Source organism: Opisthorchis viverrini (assembly GCF_000715545.1).
Source record: "Opisthorchis viverrini unplaced genomic scaffold opera_v5_346, whole genome shotgun sequence".
NCBI classification, from domain to species: Eukaryota; Metazoa; Platyhelminthes; class Trematoda; order Opisthorchiida; family Opisthorchiidae; genus Opisthorchis; species Opisthorchis viverrini.
In genome coordinates, this window is record NW_008752004.1 from 246,597 (window position 1) to 270,001 (window position 23,405).

Below are 23,405 nucleotides of genomic sequence, written 5' to 3' on the forward strand. Positions count from 1 at the left end.
ACCGAGCCTAGATATACCAACAAGGAGATACCACAATTAGTTTTGGTGGCAAGCCATTTTGAAACCTTACATGCGGTTTCTCCTTTCTTAATGCCATCGTGGTCAAGTTCCCCATCACCTTCCTTACTCAGACCTTGGGACCCGCATTTCATACACACATTTTATTTCTGTTCCGCTGGTATTTGTCCGTTTCCTCCTTTTATTTGCTTCTGCCATTGCCTAGCAAGTTGAATTTGATCCGGTAATAAATATTGCGATTTGCATTTTTTCTGCACCAATAAACCATACCCAAGTGTGCGTCCTATTGTGGTCGACGGCTATGGCCCGGTTAACACAGTCTATGTGCTGTGCTCTGCAGCCGGAGCACGAATAGATAAAGGCCACGCACGTGTACAGACGTCACCCAGTTGTACTCACACAGGCCTAATTACCACTGAGCATTATATGTTGTATCCATGTCCTGTGAAATCGACACGTCTTTCGGTGATAGATAGGACTTTCAGTACACTATCTACCGTTCTTGTCTACCGCTAAGAAGAGTTCTCCATCCCGTGCTGTCTTCGGAGAATTAAACATTAAAAACAACATTCCAGGAAAGTTATTATGTAAGCACAAGTGAAACTAAGAGGTAAGGTTTATTTTCCTCAATCTATGGATTTTAGGGTTTGTCCGAATCGTAGCTCAACTGCCATTGTTAAAAGCTTGGCCGCATCCTTTTTTGATGTTATGAAGAAACAAAATGTTAAAACACCAGTTCTGCTCCTATTGAAGCTCGCCAGCATTGTATTTTCTTGACCGCACCATGGTTTGAACTCCGCACATAAGACCAGCGAGATGAGTGCTTTACCACTAGTCCGGCGGCACACACTGGTCACATCCGAATTTTCACGTCAGAGCAGTCGAATGTGTTCACGAGTCAGTGATGTAACTGGTTTGGTCGGCGCCTCGAGCGATGACACAGCAAATTTCTTGACTGTGTTTATAACCTGATCCTCCTGTCAGGACTTCTAAAGTAGTTGTTCAGCTGTAGCACCCTTTCGGTGCTTAACTGCCATGCCACCCGAAGGAAGCACGAGGGCTGGAATACTGCCAGGTTGCCCAAGCCTAGCCTAGCTCCGCAGACGTTTTGAAACCTGCTGTTCACTTCACTCGGATTTAGACACTTTTCTCCTGTTCCGCTAAAAATGTTCGCTCTTGTTAGACCTCATCATTAATGCACATACTTGAGTGAATTCACTGGATCGTCGTCAGCGTTATCGGGCAAACCAATCACACCACTCAAGCGTGAACACTTTGCCTGTTCAGGATTAAAATTTCAGAGGCGCCCAGTGTGTGCTGTCGGAGGGGGGTAACACACTCGTCTTGCTTGTCGCATGTGCGTAGTTCAAACCTTGGTGCGGTCAGGGAGATACACTGATGGTGACCAATAACACGAAGGGAACGCGCGTCCAGCGCTTCCCTTCTTTGGTATGGAGTTAGGAGAAAAATCTTGCTCAAACGGAAAGGCGACTGTTTAGACGAGAGTGATATGCACGTCAATCGTACCAATCCCGCAAGCACCAGACACCGGTCACATTTTTGTCGTGTTTTAATCAGATTTATCAGAATATGTGACCCCATAGTCCAGCACGATACATTTGATTCCATCGTTTTACCCTTTACTTCCTTGATATTTGGCCCTCTGGCACTGTGTTTGACCAACTTGTCGTATAAAGTAACCGATTTATGCTAAAGATGCCGATCACACACAGTCTCCAGGTTTCCTAAACCAAAAACAGCCAGCCATTATCCAGGTTACTTTGAATAAAACGCCATGAAACAAATTTTACTCTGTCAGTGAAATAATTCCTTATAAACTGCTATTAGATTTCACAATATTTAGGGGGTCGAAAAGACGTTTTAAAGAGAACCAAGCGTTTATTCCTCGTAACTCTGACGCACTGCTCTCAGTCGGTTAATAAGAATTGGCCCCTCCGCACTCCATAGATTTGTCTGTGTTAAAATTCCAAGTAGTACATTACTTTACCATACGTGTGCACACAATTGAAAGTTCGTACATGGAATTTTGGGGACAGAATATAACTGCCTGATGGTACCAGACAGAAATCACACACAATGTGTGGTGTTTTTGAGACAAAGCAAAACGCAGGCTGATTGTACACCACAGTGAATTTTTCCCATGTTCTTCAGGACACAGGAAAAAATTTCACCGCAAACGTAAAGTGAGTGGATACTGTGAAAAACGTTTAGCCGTGCTCACATTTTCAACCTTCTTTGAACATCAGTTTAACTACCACCACAGTCTTATCAGACTTTACCTAGACCATGCACACCACTAATCTTGCTGCTTGACACATCGTTTCACAGAAAATTTTTCAAGTTTTCGAAATGCACCCTTCGTGTAGCCGCAAGCGCAAAGATTCGTTGATTGTCAGGAACAACTCCCTTGGGACTGGTCCTCTCTCCCCGACCGTCATTCAATCACCTCATCAGTGGCTCCGAACAGCACGCTCTCCCCCTTAAGGATAACCGACAGGGTTACAGGAGTGTTGTAACATCTATCTACAGCCCCAAAATAAATTACCACGCTTCTCTAGTCTAAGCAGATTGTCGTGGATGGACACACAGCTACGACCCAATAATACACACACAGAGAACAACACCGAACCTAGCTGAATATGAGGCTTGTACACCATTACAAGCGGAAAATGCGCAGCTTCTTGCTAGAAAAGCAACAATTTGTTGTGGAAAGTCGTCTAAAGGCTTCTTCGGTAACCTAATTTGGGAGACTAACTGCAATCGCCCTCGTCATTGGCTAAATTCCTCTAGGGAATGATTAGATCAGTAATGAGTGTTTTTTGTCATAGTCTGCGTAAAGTAGAGCGATTTTTCACGCTGCAGTAAATGTTTACCGCCTCTCCGAAAAAGCTATCCTATTTGGTAGTCTACACTGTAAACTGTTCAATATCGGTGTCAACAAGTTTTATTTTCTACTGATACCTACAATGAGCGTTAGTGCAGCGCTAACGCTTTTTGCGTAAACAATAAATAAAAACATATTATACTAAAGCTGCGTTCAACTTCGCTTCAGCTTCCTTTGGTAGAAAGGAAAGTACAATTTTTTTCGAAAAAGATCAAAAACAGTGCTGATTAGCTATTCACATCACATATCTTGTGGAAAACTTTCAGAAATACACCTTTTTGGAACGGGTAGATTTTTAACTCAACCGTGAGAACAACATCAATCCAGACATTGTCATTCTAGATCAAGTGAGAGAGAACAGATACATGATTAAATGTACTGACATATGAACATCATGGATTGTCATCAGTGCTAACCTCCGTTCAGCCTGGTATTTTGTTTTGTTTCTGTATTTTAATGCAGGAGATTTAAGGTTGGAAACGGAGCAGTTGGGAGTCATTGCTTATGCTGCTACACCCGCCTTTCGCACATGCCCTGTAAAACGTTTCCGTAGATGCTTAGCTGCTACTAATTTTTGAGCGATCAGTGTGCGTATGCCCTATGAAAATTACTTCATCATGAAAGTTATACGGATTGATAAAATGCTGCAGTTTTTTTCTCCGGGAAATGGTATTTGGGAAGAATGAGTCTGTGGACCACTCTTGTAATCAACCTTAAGGCATTTAGTACAAACCACCTTCACCAAGTGTTGCGTTTTTAGGTTTGCCAGTAAATTCAGTAGACCGATGCTTCTTATGTGAACTCGGAACATTTTCAAGTGTTAATGGGGGAAACTGTACGAGGAAATCCTTTCGTCAAAGCAAGCGACCTAGCCTTTTAATATCTTATAAAATAGCCTCTTTGGAAAACAAGCTGGTGAATCGCTAAAGCAGCATTTGAATGGTTCACACTTAATTATTATCAACTCGTAAGGTTTCATGCGTAAGAATTCGACAACATTCAACTTAAAGTACTAATGCGTTAGACTCACCAGGCCATGGAACATAATTTTGTGGTGATCTCTCTGAGGATTTACGGCAAATCTAGCCGGACTACTTCGCCTTTTGATTTACCAATCAACGCTAGATTTAACTCTGTTTATTTGGGAACTGATTATATCTGTTACTCCCTAACAAGCCGCCCGTATCTGATTACCAGCTGATCTCAGGAAAATCAATCAGAAGAAATTAGATGTGTCGAATGACGTTGCACTTTTCTTGAACCAGGTTAATGTAGCACCCTTTCAGAAAGGTTGCTTAGGGCAACCGAAACGTTGGTTTATTGCAGTTTATTCTTCTACGCTGCGTTTTGACTTAAACCAGTTCCAAACGCTTCCTAAAGTTGAGAATCAGACTTGGGTCACTGTAACAAATATACCTTGGGTATTAAATATTTAGTTGGAATGGAGGCGTTCAGGAGGCGGGTAAAGTAATACACATGGGAATTACCAAAGAAAAATACCAACTCTAACAGGAATGGACTGTAAACGAATGGTGCCAGTATCCAGGACTAAAATGTTGAATTTCAATATAGAATCACTAGTGACCGTATATTATGAGACTCATATCCAACCAAAGCGCAGTAACTACAGTATGATTAAATCCAACACTTGTTCACTCAGAGTTTGTTTATTAGCTATATATTCCCTCTTTTCGTTCAGCTATGTCGAACAATTTGTCCTAAATGATAAAATCTCTCACCATGCTAGTCTGATTGCTTTTGTCCTCTCGGTGTGGAAAAACAAACACCTTTTGCGTAACCCAATAGGTGATCACATTTGATCTTACGCTTTCGCTTGTCTAGAGTACTTAAAATTTTAGGGTAAAACGCCACATGAAACTACAGTACGTTCTGTCTACAGACTGTTCTCGTCTGTCACTAGGTTAGCAAGCACTCTATTCCATGAGATATTTGGAAATCTCGTCCCGTGTTTTCTGAATTCCCTTCCAACGGATACTGGCCACAATGGTTACGCGGTATTTAACTGATACAAGCACTTGACGGAATGTAATTACTCTTCCTATGTAATCAAAATACTTTTTGGATTACTCAGACGTAACTTCACCGCCAGCCGCTTTTATGTTCGCTTGCAACAACTGGCTGTATTAGGTTAGATTCAGCTGATCCAGTGTACCACGCACTTCGTTCACCTGAAAACTGATGAAAGTTCATGAACAGATTACCTACTAAATTCTCCCCAAAAATTTCCGATATCAGAGTGTTATATCACCACCGTGGGTCTTAGTGTTCAAGCCACCTAATACCGAGATTGGATTTCTCCAGCGCAATTTGAGAAGTTCCATTTTTAACAACTCAGTAACACCGTCATAGAAGTAAGAATGGAAAACTGTGCACAATAGCTGACCTCAAATCTCAGCTTTCAGGAGATGAGATGGTTCTAGTGTTGCCGTGTAACAATGAAAAAATTTTTGCTAGGATTTCAGCTGGTTTGAGTAAATGCCCAGTAATGAAAACAGGACAGAAATGCGCGTTTGGTTCAAAAATTTATCCAAGTACCGGTATACACTGCGAACAAACTTGCCTTTGTGAGAGATTCACCTGGAACCCAAATGAATCTATCGTTTATGATGTTTCGGCCCGGTTCTATCAATATGCTTTGTGGGGTTTGTAGCAATAACCAAGAGCACGACTTGTTTGTTGAAATGAATACATACGATGCCTACTGATGAAGTGTGAACTTACGTTTTCAAATGTTGAAAACTGATAAGATGTATAATATAAGAGGTTTAAGGAAGACTAACTTTGGATGCGACGTTATAAACACAAAATTAGGTTAAGAGAAATCCGAGAATCGTGTTTGGAATGTAGACTCAGAAAAACTGTGCACACTGTCAAAAAGGCATTCATTTGTACCGGGTCTGCGATGTCATTCGGCCAATTGCTGGACACTGTGAGGACCGAATCTGTTCCGTGAACAGTCGCGCATTCTTCCAGTAAGCATAGCATGCAAATCAATTAATGATATCTTGGGCTATTGGATCCACCTTCGGTTACACTAATGAAGATTAGGAAACCAGTTAGTCTTGGCAATTATTACCCCAGACTCACGAATTTCATTGTCATTGTTCGGCAATTTTTGTCTTCAAAAAAAAACAGGAAAATTCTAATTAATTTTGGATTCACGCACTAACCATAATCCCGATCTGTTCCCCTCATTTTTTGTTTAAAAGTGTAAGTTTTAAATGTCCTCGTCTCATTGCCAAAGTTGGTTGTTTGTCTCCAGCGTGGACTATTGTTTGACTTCAACCTTTACCTCTTGTTTTCTTTGTCTGGATGTATTCAAATCACAAACGTGCATCATGCTCAAATTTAATTAAACTAGTCCAACGGATGTACCGATCATGCATATTTGTGTTAAGCAGCTATTAGTTCGGGGCACGCTGCAAGATACATTGTCCTTTCATTCGATTTGTACTCTAATCACATAGCAGAATTAAATACGTCTCGTGCTTTAGTTCTGGGGCTGTGCTTAAACAGATTAGTAAGTACCAGTAAACAATAACGTTTCCTTTGTTTGCTATAAGAGGTAGGGAACGACTGGTCAAAATCCACAAACGGTTTACTGCTGGTCTTGTCGGCACTGAGCCGTCCGTGCTGGCCACTTCAGCCGCCGAATGGTTCCAAAATATGATACTGTCCAAATTTTCATGCCCGATTAAACAAGTTTGGTTTAGTTTTTAGAATCTGAACGTTTTTTTTACATTTTTGTGCGAAATAAATTTAGTAGAAATGTCTGTATCTCATTTATTAAATGAATTTGACAGGCAACATTGAACAAAATGCTTGTGATATCCTCCCGTTTTCCTTTTTTCCAATCGGACGCGTTCTATTACTGCAAACAAGGAGACCAGAATGAAAGCAGCGGCCCATTCGATTGCAGTTTGCTAGAGTTTGGAGTTTAGATTCAGGCTTCAAGTGTTTACCTAGTCTGCCTGGGAAAACCAATTTGTGCAAATCTTTGTGACACAATTTTCCAAAATTTTTGCTGAGAGCCTGGGAATCGCGTTTTTCGAGTGCTTAACATGTCATGTCAAAGCATCTATTGTGTGCGCAGTTACGTTTGCAGTTGTACAGTTACCTTTAACATCAACGCTAGTACAGAAAACTTCAACAATAACCGGCATATTTTGTCCATGCGGACTTTTTAGTAGTAAGGTGTTTAATTTACGAATGTGAAAAGTCAACCTCGATCTAGATGTCAAAATAACCTGAGGGCCAAGATAGAACAGCGAATCCCTGGTAGCCATGAAAAACCAAAGTGTTTTTCTCAAAACAATCCGTCCGCTTTATTCTCACCATTTTGCGCCTCATATATTTGGACGTGTCTCATTGTAAGCGACGGACTAACGTGACAGATGTGTAATTACAAGAAATTTAGGCGGCACAGATTTTCTGTCCAGTGTCAAACAGTCACACTGATGTTATCCTGTTTTGGCAGACATTCGGTACATTGGTGCGGCAAAACATGAAGCAAGCAGGATGTCAACGATACACCTATGATGCCCTATGAAGCTTGGACAGGAGAAGTAAGTCAATTTATATTCAGACCACGGAGACCAAGGTTAGAAGCCTGCTAATTACTTGATCTGGTTACCAGTCGGTCTTCTCCCGCCGACGGGAATTAAATACCACTCGTGACCGCTCAGTAATATGGGAAAAACGTGACCATGGTAAACATATCAGCTTGTAAAAGTTCAAACTGTAACGTCAAGCTACGACAGGCTTTGCGAGGAGAAGGAAACGGAGATCATGAGGAATATCACTAGATTTTCGACATACTGGGACATCGAAGCAATGTGTCCGAAGCATACTTGAGTATTCTTGAGGCAACAGAAATGTAGGCCACCATGGTTGCTACTCTAGAGAATTATTTTCACTTTACTGCAATGTCAAACGCTGTCAAGAGATTTAACGCTTAACAAAATGACTTCTGATCTTCCACATTCTGCCGCCATGAGTAAGTAAAGTAATATTCCTTCCTTTTCACAAAATACTAACGTTTTTTCCGTTGAAACTAAATGCTTTCATATCAAAGTGATAAAAATTATGGATCATCTTCCCTGTGTGAATAGCATGACAATGCGCCATACATCTTTGACAATATTTGTGAACCATCAGTATTCCAACCGTTACCCAGTGTGTCAAGTAACGACTCGAACGTACAGAAGCAGTCAATTAAAATCTGCCGAACCCCAGTGAGATATTGGCACTTTAAGTACTTTATGATCCAGGTCTAACTTTTCTATTTTCCGGTAAAGTCAAGAAACTTGTTTTGAAACGTACTGAAAGTCCCGAAAATAGTAAAATTATATCAACATTATCAATTAAAATAAACATTCACTTATTTTCCTTGAGTTCCTTACAAACTGCAGAAAACAGATCAAAATGTAAGTTATGCTTGACCTTTACTCGTCCTATGGTCTGATTAATTGCTTTCCTGATTTGATTACAGTCCAATCGAAAGAGATGCATTTGTTAACCAAAAGATGAAAATTCAGCCGCACAAATTCCAGTCTGTCTTTTAGCGCATGCGTTATCGCCTAAAATNTAATTTTTTCAACCTCTTCCGATTGTATATTAGTTCCAACAGGGTCTTCAAATGCATACACGCAAGACGTTAGGTTTTACATCCCGGATAAATGGAGTGTGGTACCAAGATTTAACTTACAGCGCATCCCTTTGACATATTAATTTTCTAAGACGTAATTGTTCCTATTCTCGGAAACGGCTCCAATCACTTTTAACGTCAAATAAGCTTTTTACAACCCAAGTAATGTCAGCTTTAAGAAAACAGGCAACAGTCTGGCAAATTGATTGATCGTAAAAAAACGAGCAGCGTTGAATTTCTCTCAGTTGTAACGTGATTTCTGAATGAAGAAAAATAGCAGGGCTTGTTTCAGAAAAAACATCCAACCAAAGTTCAAGAACATTCCGCTAGACAGCATTAAATTCGCAATGTATTGTGCCTAGAATTTTGAAGAAATAATCCTAGCAGCATTGATATGCCACACTCAAGTGGGTCACAAAGAACTTGTCAGTATTTGAGGACCCACCGCACGTGATTTTTTAAACATAGGTCTACATCAAAGAGCACATATTTCCGACTGTTCACTCCCTGGTAAAGATCAACGAATGTCTGGTGGAAACACTCTGCTCAATTACAATTAGGCGGCAAGCCCCTCGGAAAAAAATCCACATTTTGAAAGGTCAAATAGTTGTTCCAAGAAATTCCACCTGTTTCATCATTAGTATTAAGGGACATCATTTGTAAGAAACACTTAGGTGGATTAATTATTTATATAATGACAAGAGGTAAACGTATTGCCTTCAATATATTGTTGGATTTTAATCTATAAATCATGGCGAATCCTCTTAGAGACACACGCGCTGGAGACCGCGGTGGACCGGCAGTACAGTGGTTGGATTACCTAATGTAACGTAGAATGAATGGGGATGGACATCAGACGGACACCACGTGTTGTCCCCGAGTCATGTCTTTGGCGATGCTAAAGAAGCCCAGTATATAACATGACGGTAGTACCATTTTTCACGCTGAAAAATCAATTTTTGGAGTAAGAATGTAGTAATTTAGTCATACGAACATAATTTTTTGTGTTGGTACTCGCCTCATTTGCAAAACTGGGTAATAACGTGGGTGTTTACCCTTCGCTCTGTTTGTATACAACCTGTGCTCTCAGTACAGGTCTTTAAATTATTTATTTTAGGGGAAGCGTTGTTTTTCCTTTGCCTATCTTGTGAGGTACTGTCAGTTCAATCATTTGATTGATCCCATTAATGCTGAATGATTCATGCATCTAGGGCGCAGCGTGTTGTCATACTGTGTTCGAAAGCGCTTGGAATTTGTACATGATGCAGTGTCGTTCCGACGTATTTCAACGAAGCATTAACTGACGCCCTGTAATCCAGTTGTACAAAAAAGGACTCAATTTTCTCTTAGTTTAAAAGTTGCCCTTTAGGTTTTTTCTCAGTTTTCCAATGTGTACATGGCCTGTGTGGGAAACCATTATTTTTTGACGCCTGTACCCCCAAATAAAGGGGCAACTGAAAAATATATCTTCAAAGATTTGTAAGAGTTTTGAAAGAACTTAACAGAAACCACTGTTACATGTGCGTGAGAATAACTGTTCGTTTGTCCTTCAGTGGAATCGATTAAATCAGACTTCCAGTGTGCACAATTTTAGTTCGTATAATGCCTCGGAATTATTCATAGTAGTCAACACATGCATGACAATGTAAAAAGGGATATGTTGAACAGGGCTTCATAGTAAGTTACATAGTAAGTTACACTGTACAGTATTTTACTGCTATATACCATGTGATGCAAAACTATACTATGCCATACTGTAACAAACAATACCATAGTATTCCACCTTGAAAAACGCTGCACTGTCATCAAAGTTTAGGCAAACCCTAAGTATGATCTGAAATGTATAGTTCTCAGTCTTCTGCAAGCATTCTACGACTGACTGCAGCGGCGGATAAGCACATTTTGACGATTTTAACAAAATACCAAGTTGAATCTCAGCTTAATCGCTTTTTTCTCACTAAATCATTCGCACATGTTCTTAGATTTTGACCAAAGTATTATTCAAGACACCAGATTTTTTTTCGATTTGACACTAACGACAAGGTCCAGGAAATTTCACAGCAGCACAACAGCGATTTCAGCTACCGGGTGGCTTATCAGTTATACCTAGTCATCAAAATCCTTTGAATGTTATTTCGTAGTTCGAAGTCACACTAAAGGTATGCGATGACAGAACCAAAATTGCAAATTAATTTGGTGTCGATAAAAACCACATTACAATACAAGTCGATTCTGACATTCATTTTATCCTGCAGTAAAAGTGGTGTTAGATTTTTTAATTAGCTTTATGTATGTGCGTATAATTAGGTATCATAATGAAAAATAAGACTGACTTAAATTTGGAGGTGGGGCTTTTCAGGAATATTCTTCAAAGAGCCATTTATTTTAAGTGTTTTTGGCTCAGAAGCCTTCAGAAGAAACCAATAGCCACAGTTAACCGATCGCCCAGCCTAATGTCAAGAAAACTGCGGATTGTATCTTGAATTTATGTATTGCACATAAGGTTAACGAGATTTCTATAGCAGCGTATCTCTTGGATACGGTGAAGTTTAAAATTTTACTAATGAATGGGCACCGTTTTGTGTTTAAACATGTCCAAATGATTTTCCTATTTGTTAACAAGTTTCACTAGGTTTTACTGGTACGTAACAACTATAAACAATTATAATATTTCTCTCTATGCACATAAAACCTACTCACAAGTGGTCCTAGGGGAACATTGGATAATTCGTTTTCAGAAAAATAAAGCCGATTACTCGAATCTCGAGTTCTCCACTCAAACGTCTAGTGTTATTTTCCACAAGTACACTTGACCTCCGAAGAATGAGTCTGGCCGGGATTTAATCATCGCGGAAGACTAAGTTGGACGAAACCGCGAATTCCCTCAAACCTAATCAAGAAGCATTTATGCAAATTAAATGTGTGCGCCGAAAATTCTCTTGTTTACCTATTGGTAATAATTGTGGTGAAAGTTTCCCAACTCAGAAAATTGAGTGGCTGGTAGCAACTTGTCTGACAGGAAATCTGACAGATAACATTAAAGTGTTCCTTATAGATTTTTATTTCTCTCAAAACACTTGACAATCAGTGACTGAAAATCTCTACAAGACAATGGAACCCAAGGACAGATGATAGAATACGAAGAGGTACGGCATTAGAATTGTTCCATCACGCTATGAAAAGGAGTAACATTGGAGAAAAAGTTCACAATCTGCTCAAAATTTCTCCCCATGGAATCATAGGTTGAGTATCACAAGGAAGGTCCACAAAAATACCGAATCAATATAAATTTCATGGTTCTGAGTTAATGGGAGCATAGATTTTGAAGATCCCTTTAATTAACACTGATGTTTGCGCATCGTAGTTTGTGAGAAGTTGAAACTGCCCGAGGAATTGTTTTCTGGACATTAATACTAACACTGAGAAACCTAAACAAGCATTCAGATTGCCATTAATACGAATCTTCAAAAAACCCTTTGAAGTAGCCAGGTCTTGGGTATGACTTTTCACCATATTTTGATATCTATCTGTTGCCTACCAGGATATGGACCTAAACATAAAAGATGCACGAAAGAAAGTCTGAGTTTTATTTACGCATTTTCGGTAGGAAACAGCTAGTACGGTACGCCTTATAATTACAAAACTACAAAAAACAACTGACTCGTTCGGTCTCCTGTTTTTTACCCACCTCCTCAGTTGGGTGGAAAACAGATGAATTCTCACATTTGTTGTCATGCTGCTCAAAATGTTTGATTGAGGGTCTACACAGAACCCACAAGGGTGACAATTTGATTCCGTCTGATTTCCACACTTCATTTCTACTGCTGAAGAGCGATTCTGCATTTCATACGATTAATAGTAGCTAATCAGGCGCTTTAAACGTAATTTTCAAACTACGGCGAAGCTGAAAACATCTAAATCCATTCATATATCCAACATCTGGCAAGATAACTTAGAGGGCACCTAACAGACCCCACCTATTCACTGAAATACACGACAGCTTATTGACTACAACGCGTTATAAAGTCAACCTACAGTTTGTTGGATGTTATATAAACCCTTATTTCAAAATCTTGTGGTTGCTGTTTAAAGAGAAAAAACAACTTTTCTTCTTCAAACTTTGGGGTAAGCGTCTGCACTGGAGAGAGTCACATGTGCTCTCAAATCCTGTCCACAACAGTTGTCGTGTAATGTTGTTTTGTCCATGTCACGGTAGATTTTATTGCTTTGCGTAAGATATGCTGTCATGTGTACTTGCGGTGGGTTGAATACTTGAGAGGCCGACTGACAGTCGTGAATCACCAGCAGAAATTCGCTTATACTGGAGGAGAAAGTGGCTAGATTGTACCTGAAGCATATCCATATAACAACGTTATCTTCAGCTCCATAAAACTTGTGTTCACAAGCAAATTCGTAGGCTTCAATTTGTTGAGAAAAAATAATTTGAAGGAAGACAGTGTTTGTATTCGTCATTATTAGTGGAATTTTGGGTTAGCGTTTCAGAAACTTTGACAAACAACACAACTATGCAAATGTGGGATGTAACTGAGCGGCCCATCACAATCTCGTCCTTCGAATTTTATTGCTTACTGAGTGTGATAAAGTCTCGAGTCGAGCCAAGCGCATAAAGTCCGATGTTTTGTACGCAAGGGCACTTGTCGTACTTTTTACCAATAAGCCACACAATGTTTTTTGTAATCCACAGTTTAATAGATCATGCTAATCAAGAATAATAGAACAATATCTGGTATGACAAACCAATAAAATTTCTACAAAAATTCTGAGGTACTTTGTGGGCGGTCGACAACGAATCATTATGAGGTAGGCAGAGATACACAAGCCAATAAGACTGATGCCGAGCAGATTATATCTTGAGTTTCGCTACCGTTTTGCAAGATATTCTTGCAAAAAATATCTTACAAACAGAACACATTTCTTTTTGATAGTAGGCAAATTTCAGTTCTAGCATAAGTAATGCGATCCGTTGAACGTGTCTAATCAGAAAGTAATCTGGAATCATTGTGAACAGATACAACATGTTGAGTTATGTAATTTGACAAATTGCTTGGCTTGCCAAGATTAAACAGATAAATAGCAAACGGTCGTCAAACTTTATGTGAGTGCAGAGTAAATCCATGTGAAAAATCGTCTTACTGCTCCTGACCGAATGTGTCTAACTGAAACACAAAAGTGTGTGAACTAAACCGGTTGTCACCGGTGACATATATTTTCGTTAATGGTTAGTAGAACGATGTGACATTCCCCCTTTTTCTGAGGGAAAATCAGCAGTTGCCGCTTTCGGTGGGATCCTAAAAATATGTCTTAACTTTAAATGTTGTTCAAAAAGCCGCTTAGCAAATACAAGCACTTCGAAGAGAAAAAATAACTCGATCGCACGCGAGTACGTTTAAACGGTAACTGATCCTCGCTTGTGTACTTAATTGGTAGTTATGTGGAAACAAGTTTCTCAAGACCAAAGCGCGTGCAATCAAATAATATATGTTTCAATTACCACGGAATTGTGAGCATTTCATACGCAAGCTATTGTGAGCGTATTACAATAAAAATACTAGATTACACCAGAAATAAACTTTCCTTCAATGAAACTGTTCGGCTACGAACTGACAGTTCAGCCTGATTGAGCAATAGAGGGGCAGTTGAAGACTCAGGTAAGCGTTAAATAAAATACTTGTATTATTTTTATGGCTCTAGTCCTCGGCAGCAAAACACCTCGATAAACTTCACGGAGTCGGTTATTTTCTCTGTATTTAATAACAACGAAAGAGGTAAAGAATGAATTCTTATTCTATATTTTTTCAGAAATCCTCTTGTGACAATTCGCCCAGTAAAAGTTGATTAATCTTACTAATTTTGCCTGAAGTTGCGATTTTTATTTTGAAATTTATTTTCTTTGATGCGCAACTATCAGATTATCCAACCATTTAATTTTTATCTTATCCAAAGTTATCAGTGGGTCGATTTTTGCACAAACTTCACAGATTTATACATGCACCATAAAGCGGAATTGAGTGCTAGTTCTCCCCATGCTAAGTAATTATTTTGACTTTTGTTAATATAATTTCCTAGTCATTTAGCTGCCCCAAGGCTTTGATGCGTTTCTCATCAAAAATCAACATTTAAGCTGATTTAGCCGAACGTTTTAAATCTGTATGACTGGAATTACTGAGGATGCGTGAGTAGTCCACACATGTCCGCCAATTAAATACCCGTGCCTTTAGTTCCTGATTCTTCCACGGTGTACTTTTAATAAGCGTTGATGTTTAGGTATAATATCCGTCAGTTCTGTTCGCAGAACTTCAGCAGAAAGAAGTAGGTTGACAAACGAGGCAAGAAGAACCTTCAGTTAAAAATGACAATCATTTTATTCCATCCAGTGGCACGCAGGCTTGCGGCTGCACAATTTTCGCTCATTTTGGGAATCGTGTTCTTCTTATTGCAGACATACTTGAAATTTGTCACCGGCACGGGCCATCGTAAAGCTTTGGAATCTAGTATGGACGCACAGAAGTGACTGGAGCTAGGCGACAGCTACAGGTGTATTTTGCGGGATGTATTAGATCTCTGGCCGGAAACTAATATGCTGCATATGTCACACGACTGTTCTCCGGTGGGAACTTACTCAGAAAACCCACAAGAATCCACTTAAATGCACTTCTGGTGGACCTGCTAAGATGCATTCTGTCTAAGTGAAAGCGGATCATACCATTTATTGGTGGCTAACAATTTAATTTTAATTAATATCTAGAAAATTCAAGCGATTAGTAAAAGGACATATGGTGAAACGTGTTCCGCTAAAAAATTTCAATTTATATAATTTATTATTTGTAACAACATCTGCAGTATTTTTTCCTGGTGTTGACAGAGATTCACTTCACATGAGAGACAACAAATCCGGATGTCATCTCCTTACCCATAGAAAATTTTTAATAACAAAATGGCTCCTCGGATTATATCTTTTACTCTCCCGAAAGTAGGTTTATTGACATCACAACCAGCTTTGCAAGATAGCATGGCGCACAACAAGAGTAATTCATGGTGCTTCAATTCTTATCCTACCTTTATGGAACTACTGCTGTTTGGTGACCAAGTAAGCTACTAGCAAGATATCTGACTAAGCGTGTCGTAGGAGCTAAAAGCGTTCTACAACAGCCAGATATTTATATAAACCTTCTACAAGACGAGACATTTTACCGAAACATCACTCAAGAGCATCTTTGAGATAGTTAACACTCAGTGACTCTTTTCCGTGAACTAAAGCACCACTAGAATTTGTTCTACGTATGGATATACCTATGGATGCCATTCATATTTTGATGTGTTGTACCGTAAAAAGTTTCGAAAACAGCTGTATTCATCAAAACTGAACTAAAATGTCTAATTTCTTCAAAATTATTAACTCACTTTGGCACAGAAATGTATTCCTTGTTTGAAAACCTCATCACTGTACACAGGAATACGAGTATCAAGTCCATCGTCAAGCATGAAGTCGTATGCACGACGCCTGAATGGCATTTCAGCTGTTCCAAGTTCAACACTTGTATGCACTTCTCAGATGAATCTGATCACAGTCTAGGTGGGGATGCACTCCTCGTTTTATCCAAAGTGCTGTTACAAAAGTCGGTGGAGAAAAAATCTCAACAAAACACACCAATACTCCTGTGGAGATCAACTTAATTCTGAGGGAATAGCCCGTCCCATGGATTGGTCTAGAAACAACCAATCAGATATTAACTGGGATGGGCGTTATTTCCAGCGTCGCCTGACCGTCAAATAGTGTCATTATTTGAATGCAACAGACGGTTAATCAAGAACTTAAATGACAAGAGATTTATGATGCGCAGTACAAGAGTTAAATACTTTCTTAAGTTGATTGTCACATAGCACAGTTTACTCCTGGGGATTTTGTGTGAACTTTTGGTAGACTAGAAGTTGATAAGCTCAAAGTAAATAGTCATAAAAGAAACTGTATTAAAGCAACACTAGTAGCAATGAAAATCATATGAAAATTGAGGTTTTTATGCTCAACAAATAATTTTTCACGCCCAGAAAATTCTTCTATGAGCATACAACTCTCCCTGGGATTACTCGCCAAAGTAACAGGTAAAATCGACGGATACAACCATCTGGTTTTGACGAGAGAATCACCTAAAGGGCGAAACCAATCGCGAGATGTCAAAGGTTTTGCCAACGTTAAGAATAGTGTATTACGTCTGGCAGGTAAAATATTGAGAAGGTGAACCTTAAACAACCCCCTAGGCAAATTCGCTAGTGCTTGTGTATAGTATACTCAGTATAGTATAGTATAGAACAGTATATATTATAGTATAGTATAGCATAGTATAGTATAGTAAAGCATACTGTATAGTGTACTCAGCATCAACTGCATCAGAGCGGGGTCACCTTTTGATGTCACCTCGTTCGATCATCTTGAACGTGTGAAAACATGTGTCGTATTTCGCGTAGACAGACTATCACTGAAAACTGACGGTTTTCCAAACCGATCTGCTTTGTCTCAGATCCGTTGTGCATCCATTACCAACTATCAACTGGGTCAAATTGTGTGTATATTGAATTGTTTGTGCATACGTTTACAGGTTTCCATTTGCTTCCACTTTGCGGTTGCTTCACATGTTACCCCACATTAAACCACCGAAAGTTAAATAAGTGTTCAATGACGCACCACATTGCAACACAATGACGCTTCGCGCAATTATTCTGCCACCTAAGAAATGGAGACACGATGCTAACCATCATGCGCATCCCGCTCTCTCGTTACTTATTCGTAGGTCTGTAGGTGACAAACGCAATAAAGAAATTCATTCCCTTTTGCATGGCACGATATACGAAAGTAAAGGTGATAAACATTATAAACTGAATTTTCTATCAATGGCGACCCGGACTCTCCCAATTCGAACAAGACTTATGTTTGAGTATCGGTAGGTGATTCGCTAATTTCTCCAAAACTCTGAAAATGACCGGGAAGTTTTGAGAAAAAATTTTCTCCAAGAACACAAATGTCGCTTTACTTATAAAACTGGATGCATTTTGACGCTGTGACGATATTCAATGATTTCTAGAGCGAGTTAACGCTTTCCGGTACATTCTCGAAAGATAAGAGCAAAAGGTATCCAACTTGCGAGCGAAACAAGGCACACATCGTCGTCATTATCGACAGCATAGCATCAGTTTTCACAATGCTTCGCAGCCCTACAGACATGATTTGCCTGAAAGCCTGATTGTGAAATAAAAGAAAAACGTTGGACATAGAAGGAGATTAGGGAAATCTGTGCCAATTATTTTATACCCCTTTGTTAGTTCGAATGTTGGCCACCTCACTGCTTCCACTACTCTGAGTTGAGCACCGGAAGTAGTGCTCTCTGTGGCAATCGAGGGTTCGTCGTGCACAATACATGGTTCAACCAAAGTAGCGTGCAGTGTTTTACACGGTCTTGGATGTAATTCATTTTTTCAGAACCGAAAGCTCGCATTCCAATTGTCTAGTTGAGGATTATTCGGCACCAAGCTACATGAGGTGGGGCTCTAAGACAACGGCTGCCGAATGCCTGAAAGCGTTCCAGTTCTACTGCTTGAACAGGTCAAGTCTCGGCCAAACTCTCGCCTGTAACAAGCATCTTTTGAGGTTTAAGGATATGCCACCTTGTCGCTGAGGTGTCGCAAATTTGCAAGAACGGCACAATCCTTGTCTTTACTTCATCTGTTACATTATTATGAACTTATACAACTTGCAAAGTGCGTAAAACGCCTCACAATCCCGTGCACTTTTCCCTGAATAGTAAATATCATGTTCACCGACTGCATACCTAACAGTGTGCTAAAGAATGGAATAACTTGAAGCGGTTAATCCAAAAACACTAGATCTTTCTTCTTTTTCTTTGGAGACAAGAATGACGTCATCTGCATATTCCAGATTGACAAGGTTTTCGTCAGCTGGTGCTTGAACGCCAAGGTCCTGAAGACCCTTGAGCGTTCGTCTCATTTTCCCACCTATCATAAAATAAAATACGAATTGAGAGACGGGCGTCNAATTTTCTATCAATGGCGACCCGGACTCTGAGAAAATCAAGCCTAGGAGTGTAACTCCCAATTTGAACGAGACTTTTGTTTGAGTATCGGTAGGTGATTCGCTAATTTCTCCAAAACTCTGAAAATGATCGGGAAATTTTGAGAAAAAATTTTCTCCAAGAACACAAATGTCGCTTTACTTATAAAACTGGATGCATATTGACGCTGTGACGATAATCAATGATTTCTAGAGCGAGTTAACACTTTCCGGTACATTCTCGAAAGATAAAAGCAAAAGGTATCCAGTTTGCGAGCGAAACAAGGCAAACATCATCGTCATTATCGACAGCATAGCATCAGTGCTCACAATGCTTCGCAGCCCTACAGACATGATTTGCCTGAAAGCCTGATTGTGAAATAAAAGAAAAACGTTGGACATAGAGGGAGATTAGGGAAATCTGTGGCAATTATTTTATACCCCTTTGTTAGTTCGAATGTTGGTCACCTCACTGCTTCCAATACTCTGAGTTGAGCACCGGAAGTAGTGCTCTCTGTGGCAATCGAGGGTTCGTCGTGCACAGTACATGGTTCAACCAAAGCAGCGTGCAGTGTTCTACACGGTCTTGGATGAAATTCATTTTTTCAGAACCGAAAACTCGCATTCCAGTTGTCTCGTTGCGGATTATTCGGCACCAAGCTACATGAAGTAGGGCTTTAAGACAACGGCTGTCAAATGCCTGAAAGCGTTCCAGTTCCACTCCTTGAACAGGTCAAGTCTCACAGCCATACTGTCGCTTTTAACAAGCATCTTTTGAGATTTAAAAATATTCCACTTTATCACTGGGGTGTCTCAAATTTGCAAACATGGCATGGCCCTTGCCTTTACCCCATCTGTCACATTAGTATGAACCAATACAAATTGCAAAGTGCTTAAAAATCCTCACAACTCCGTGCACCTCTCCCTGAACTGTAAATATCGTGTTCACTGAATGCAGCGTGGTAAAGAACAAGATAACTTAAAGCAGTTCGTCCAAAATCACTAGATCTTTCTTTTTCCCTTTCGGGGACAAGAATGACGTCATCTCCATACTCCAGATCAACAAGATTTTCGTCCGCTTGTGTTTGAACACCAAGGTCCTGAAGATCTTTGAGTGTTCGTCTCATTTTCCCGCCTATCATAAAATAAAATACGAATTGAGAGACGGGCGTCAGTTTGCATGAGCCTTCTCGAGAGTGGTCCATACACTCAAGCTCTACGATGTCGGAGAATACAAAGAACTCGTCGTGTTCACAAAGTTCCGGGATGTTCCTTGCAAACGTGTCAAAGAGAACAGACAAGTCAAAAATTGAACTCACCTTGTAAATCAGGAAATTTCTTGACCATTTATAAGTACGTCGTTGTTGCAGTACCTGAAAAAGTATGGAGATTGATCGACACAGCCTCTACCAAGTAGTTATTCCGCTTACTGCTCAGAAGCCATCATAAGACGACAAAGGAGAATTGACGCTAATAACCCCGTTACAACCGGGGTCAGGCTGATTCACGTATAGTTATGACAATCACCACATCCCCCTTAATAAAAAATAAGCCCTGGAAACAATCCTCTCCAGTTGCTTGTGACAGGTTGCTCTTCCCAAATACGGAAAACCGGACCGGGCAAGCACAAATTGCGGGCTACAACTCCATCTTTAAAGCGCGCAGGTGCAACGCCTCCGGCCCAAGAGCCCATTGTCACTCAGGGGAACATATACAGTCATGCACATCCAAGGCCGGAGGATTATCCGTTACCACTGTACACAGTTATTCGTAGGCTGTAGATCCAAATGATTGGCAGCAGATGGCCACGAAATTCTTCGTCCAAAGTCTTCATAGTCTTTGGTCTCCTTTATTTAATTTCGCCGTGCAAATTTGATTTTCTATGGTTTCCGGAGACTGGTCGTACGGATCAACTAAAATAATCCTCTGGGATGCTGGACCTTTGGGCTTCTTTCAACTGGTCGTACGGATCAACTAAAATAATCTGGGATGCTGGACCTTTGGGCTTCTTGCGTTCCCGTAACTTTCCGTATCCATTGGGATCCACGCCAATTTTTAATTGACGTCTGTTAATTCGTCCGGCCAGTTTGATTTTGGAACTGATGGTGACATTTCCCGAAGGTTCGAGTGCCATCTAGTGCCGTACCGCAGGCGAAAATTCCAGCTTCTGAGATTCTGTCACGGACGTTGCCAGACAGGCTCAAAGCGGTGATTATAAGCTCGCTGAATTAGGACGACGTCTCTCCCTGCAAATCCTGCCGCAGTTTTTTCTGGATCACCGGGGTGTACACAACCGAAAGTCAGGGGGGCGATGCCACGGTTACTCAACCACTGTGCTTTTAATTCGAATTCTTGTTTTTCATACGCAACACAAGGCAATGTTAAGCGAATCTATTATGAGGGCAAGAGTATCTTGTTGTCTTGCTTGCTTCGGAATGTAAACATGATAAGCAGCCAGATTGACCGGACTTTCAGGTTTGAAGATTGATTTTGAAATGCCTAAGACCTCCGGCGCCGGCTAACATGTAGATGTTGTTTCCAAGACTGATGCGAGATAAGTGTGGTTGTCACTCCTAACGGATGGGCCAACGAAGAGAATTATTGATGGGGTGAAGGAGGAGGAAGTAAAAGCATGTGAAAAAGAAAGAAGGTGGGCGTCAGTCGTAGCCCGTTTTCGTTTACCCGCTACAATGTATGCAGCAAGAAAGACGACCCGGCTGATGGCACCAGGCGACGGTCGATATGGAATGACAGTATTGTTTGTTTTTGAAATAATGGGAAATCTTGGGCTGGGAAATTGCCAGAGTAACCAGACCTAGGCAGGAAGACGATCAGGGTTCTTGACCAAAGTCAAAATGCAATGCAGCGGTGATTTTCGGAAAATAACAGTGCACCCGATTTTTTTTAAAAAAAAACAAGTCGTCACACATGTTTCGACTTCTGGAAGAACTGGAGTCTAGGACAAGTCGTCCAACATGTTTAGCTTCTGGAAGAACTGGAGTCTGGGTGGGTCGGGCGTCTCACCGCTGGCCAGCTGTGTATGAGAGCCTCTGAGAGTGTTGCACGGACAACCACAGATATAACTCAGTGTATCACTGAGGCTCACTAACATTCATACCGTAGTAAGGCATATGGCGTTTAGCTGTGGTGTCTAAATCACGGATGAGATTCGTAGTTTTTAACTATAGTTCGGCATATTTTGAAGAAATAGCATCCAAACTTTTTGCTTTGTCATTATTTAGTTCTTGGCATAGGATACATTGAAATGCAATGTTCAGCAAACAGAGTCTATCCAGAAATTGGCAGTACCCCGTAGGTACATTTATCACAAAAGGGAGTAAAAAATACCAGTGTTCACACCAGTTCCGAGTAACTTTGTGGGTAGGTCATCTGTGAAACTGTGTTCCAATATTTGCCATATCATATAAGGTCTGCTCTAGATAAAATGAACGCACTATTGCTATGGTTTGAAGACGGACTTATTGGTGAATATTACTAGCTGTTTGACATCCACATACTGGACTGACCGGCATTTTAAAGAGGAACTGGTAGACTGTTCCTGTTCCCCACTTCACCTGGAACTTAAACTGTCTCGAATTCTTGAACAAACGCCGGTCAGCATCCAAACGGGGACGACAAATGCGTGGAATCATCCTCATCCATGTTTGGCTCTGAAGTTTGCATATTTTACAGATTGTGGTGTTGATTTCCTGCATAGGTTACACAATACTAAACCAATATTCTCCTTTTTGGGTATATTCCAACTCATCTGTCTGTCTACAAGCTGACGTCACAAACCATTTAAAGTTGGATGGTTGTAAATAGTATATTGCACCAATTTGATGAAGAAAGTTGCGTCAGCTGTCTTGGAACCGGTGCTTGCAAACGACCTACGCGAAATGTGCCAGGTTGAACAGCCATATTCAGAATTCTACGTTTACTTCAAAATCTCTTCTGGAGGTGTACTATTCTTTTTTGAACGAGTATCATCGCATTGTACCGCCTTCAGGTATCAAGTAGTGCACTTGCCAGTTTTGCGGTACTACAGCTCCATAGTTTTGAAAAACATGATCATTTGATAATGCCTCTTGTTCATGAGATGCAAAAACGGTGTCTTATGGAGTCCGCCGCTACTGGAGAGAATTCTGGAAGCTACATGAATAAAACAAAAGCATCTAAGTTGAAATACAGCTGAACGTTTGTCGTTCCACTTATTCGCGTCATCCATGAAAGCAACAGAGCTATCAACTGCCGTCTCTCCAAAACTCAGGTACTTTTTGCTTAGTCAGTCGTCACTTGAAGCAGTATCTATTCTTTTGAGCTTGGGCTGTTTATGTAGCCAAAACCTTGTCTGGTTATTCAGCAAGAGACGGTATTGCACTCAGAATCAGAGTAAAACAAAAGTTATTACAACCATCCCCTTAGAGTTTGGTCCCATCCTCCTCATTCCCGTGTGTTTTTCTGTTTGCACAATGTATTAATTATTGCCTCTCTAATCCATTTTATTTCTCACAATTCCCCTAAAACTGCTTCCGTGTAACGGTGGATACTACTGATGAAGCATGCGAGCAGTATGTGGTTTTCTCATAAGTCCGATTCGCGTCTGTTAAAAAGTGAGATTTATTACGGAATTTGTGGAATCGCTTTGTAGCAGTCCTCCCTGTTTTAACGATAGTCCATGATTATCCAGGAAAGTTTAGGAAGACCTGTTCGAAAAGAAGACGGACAAAGTT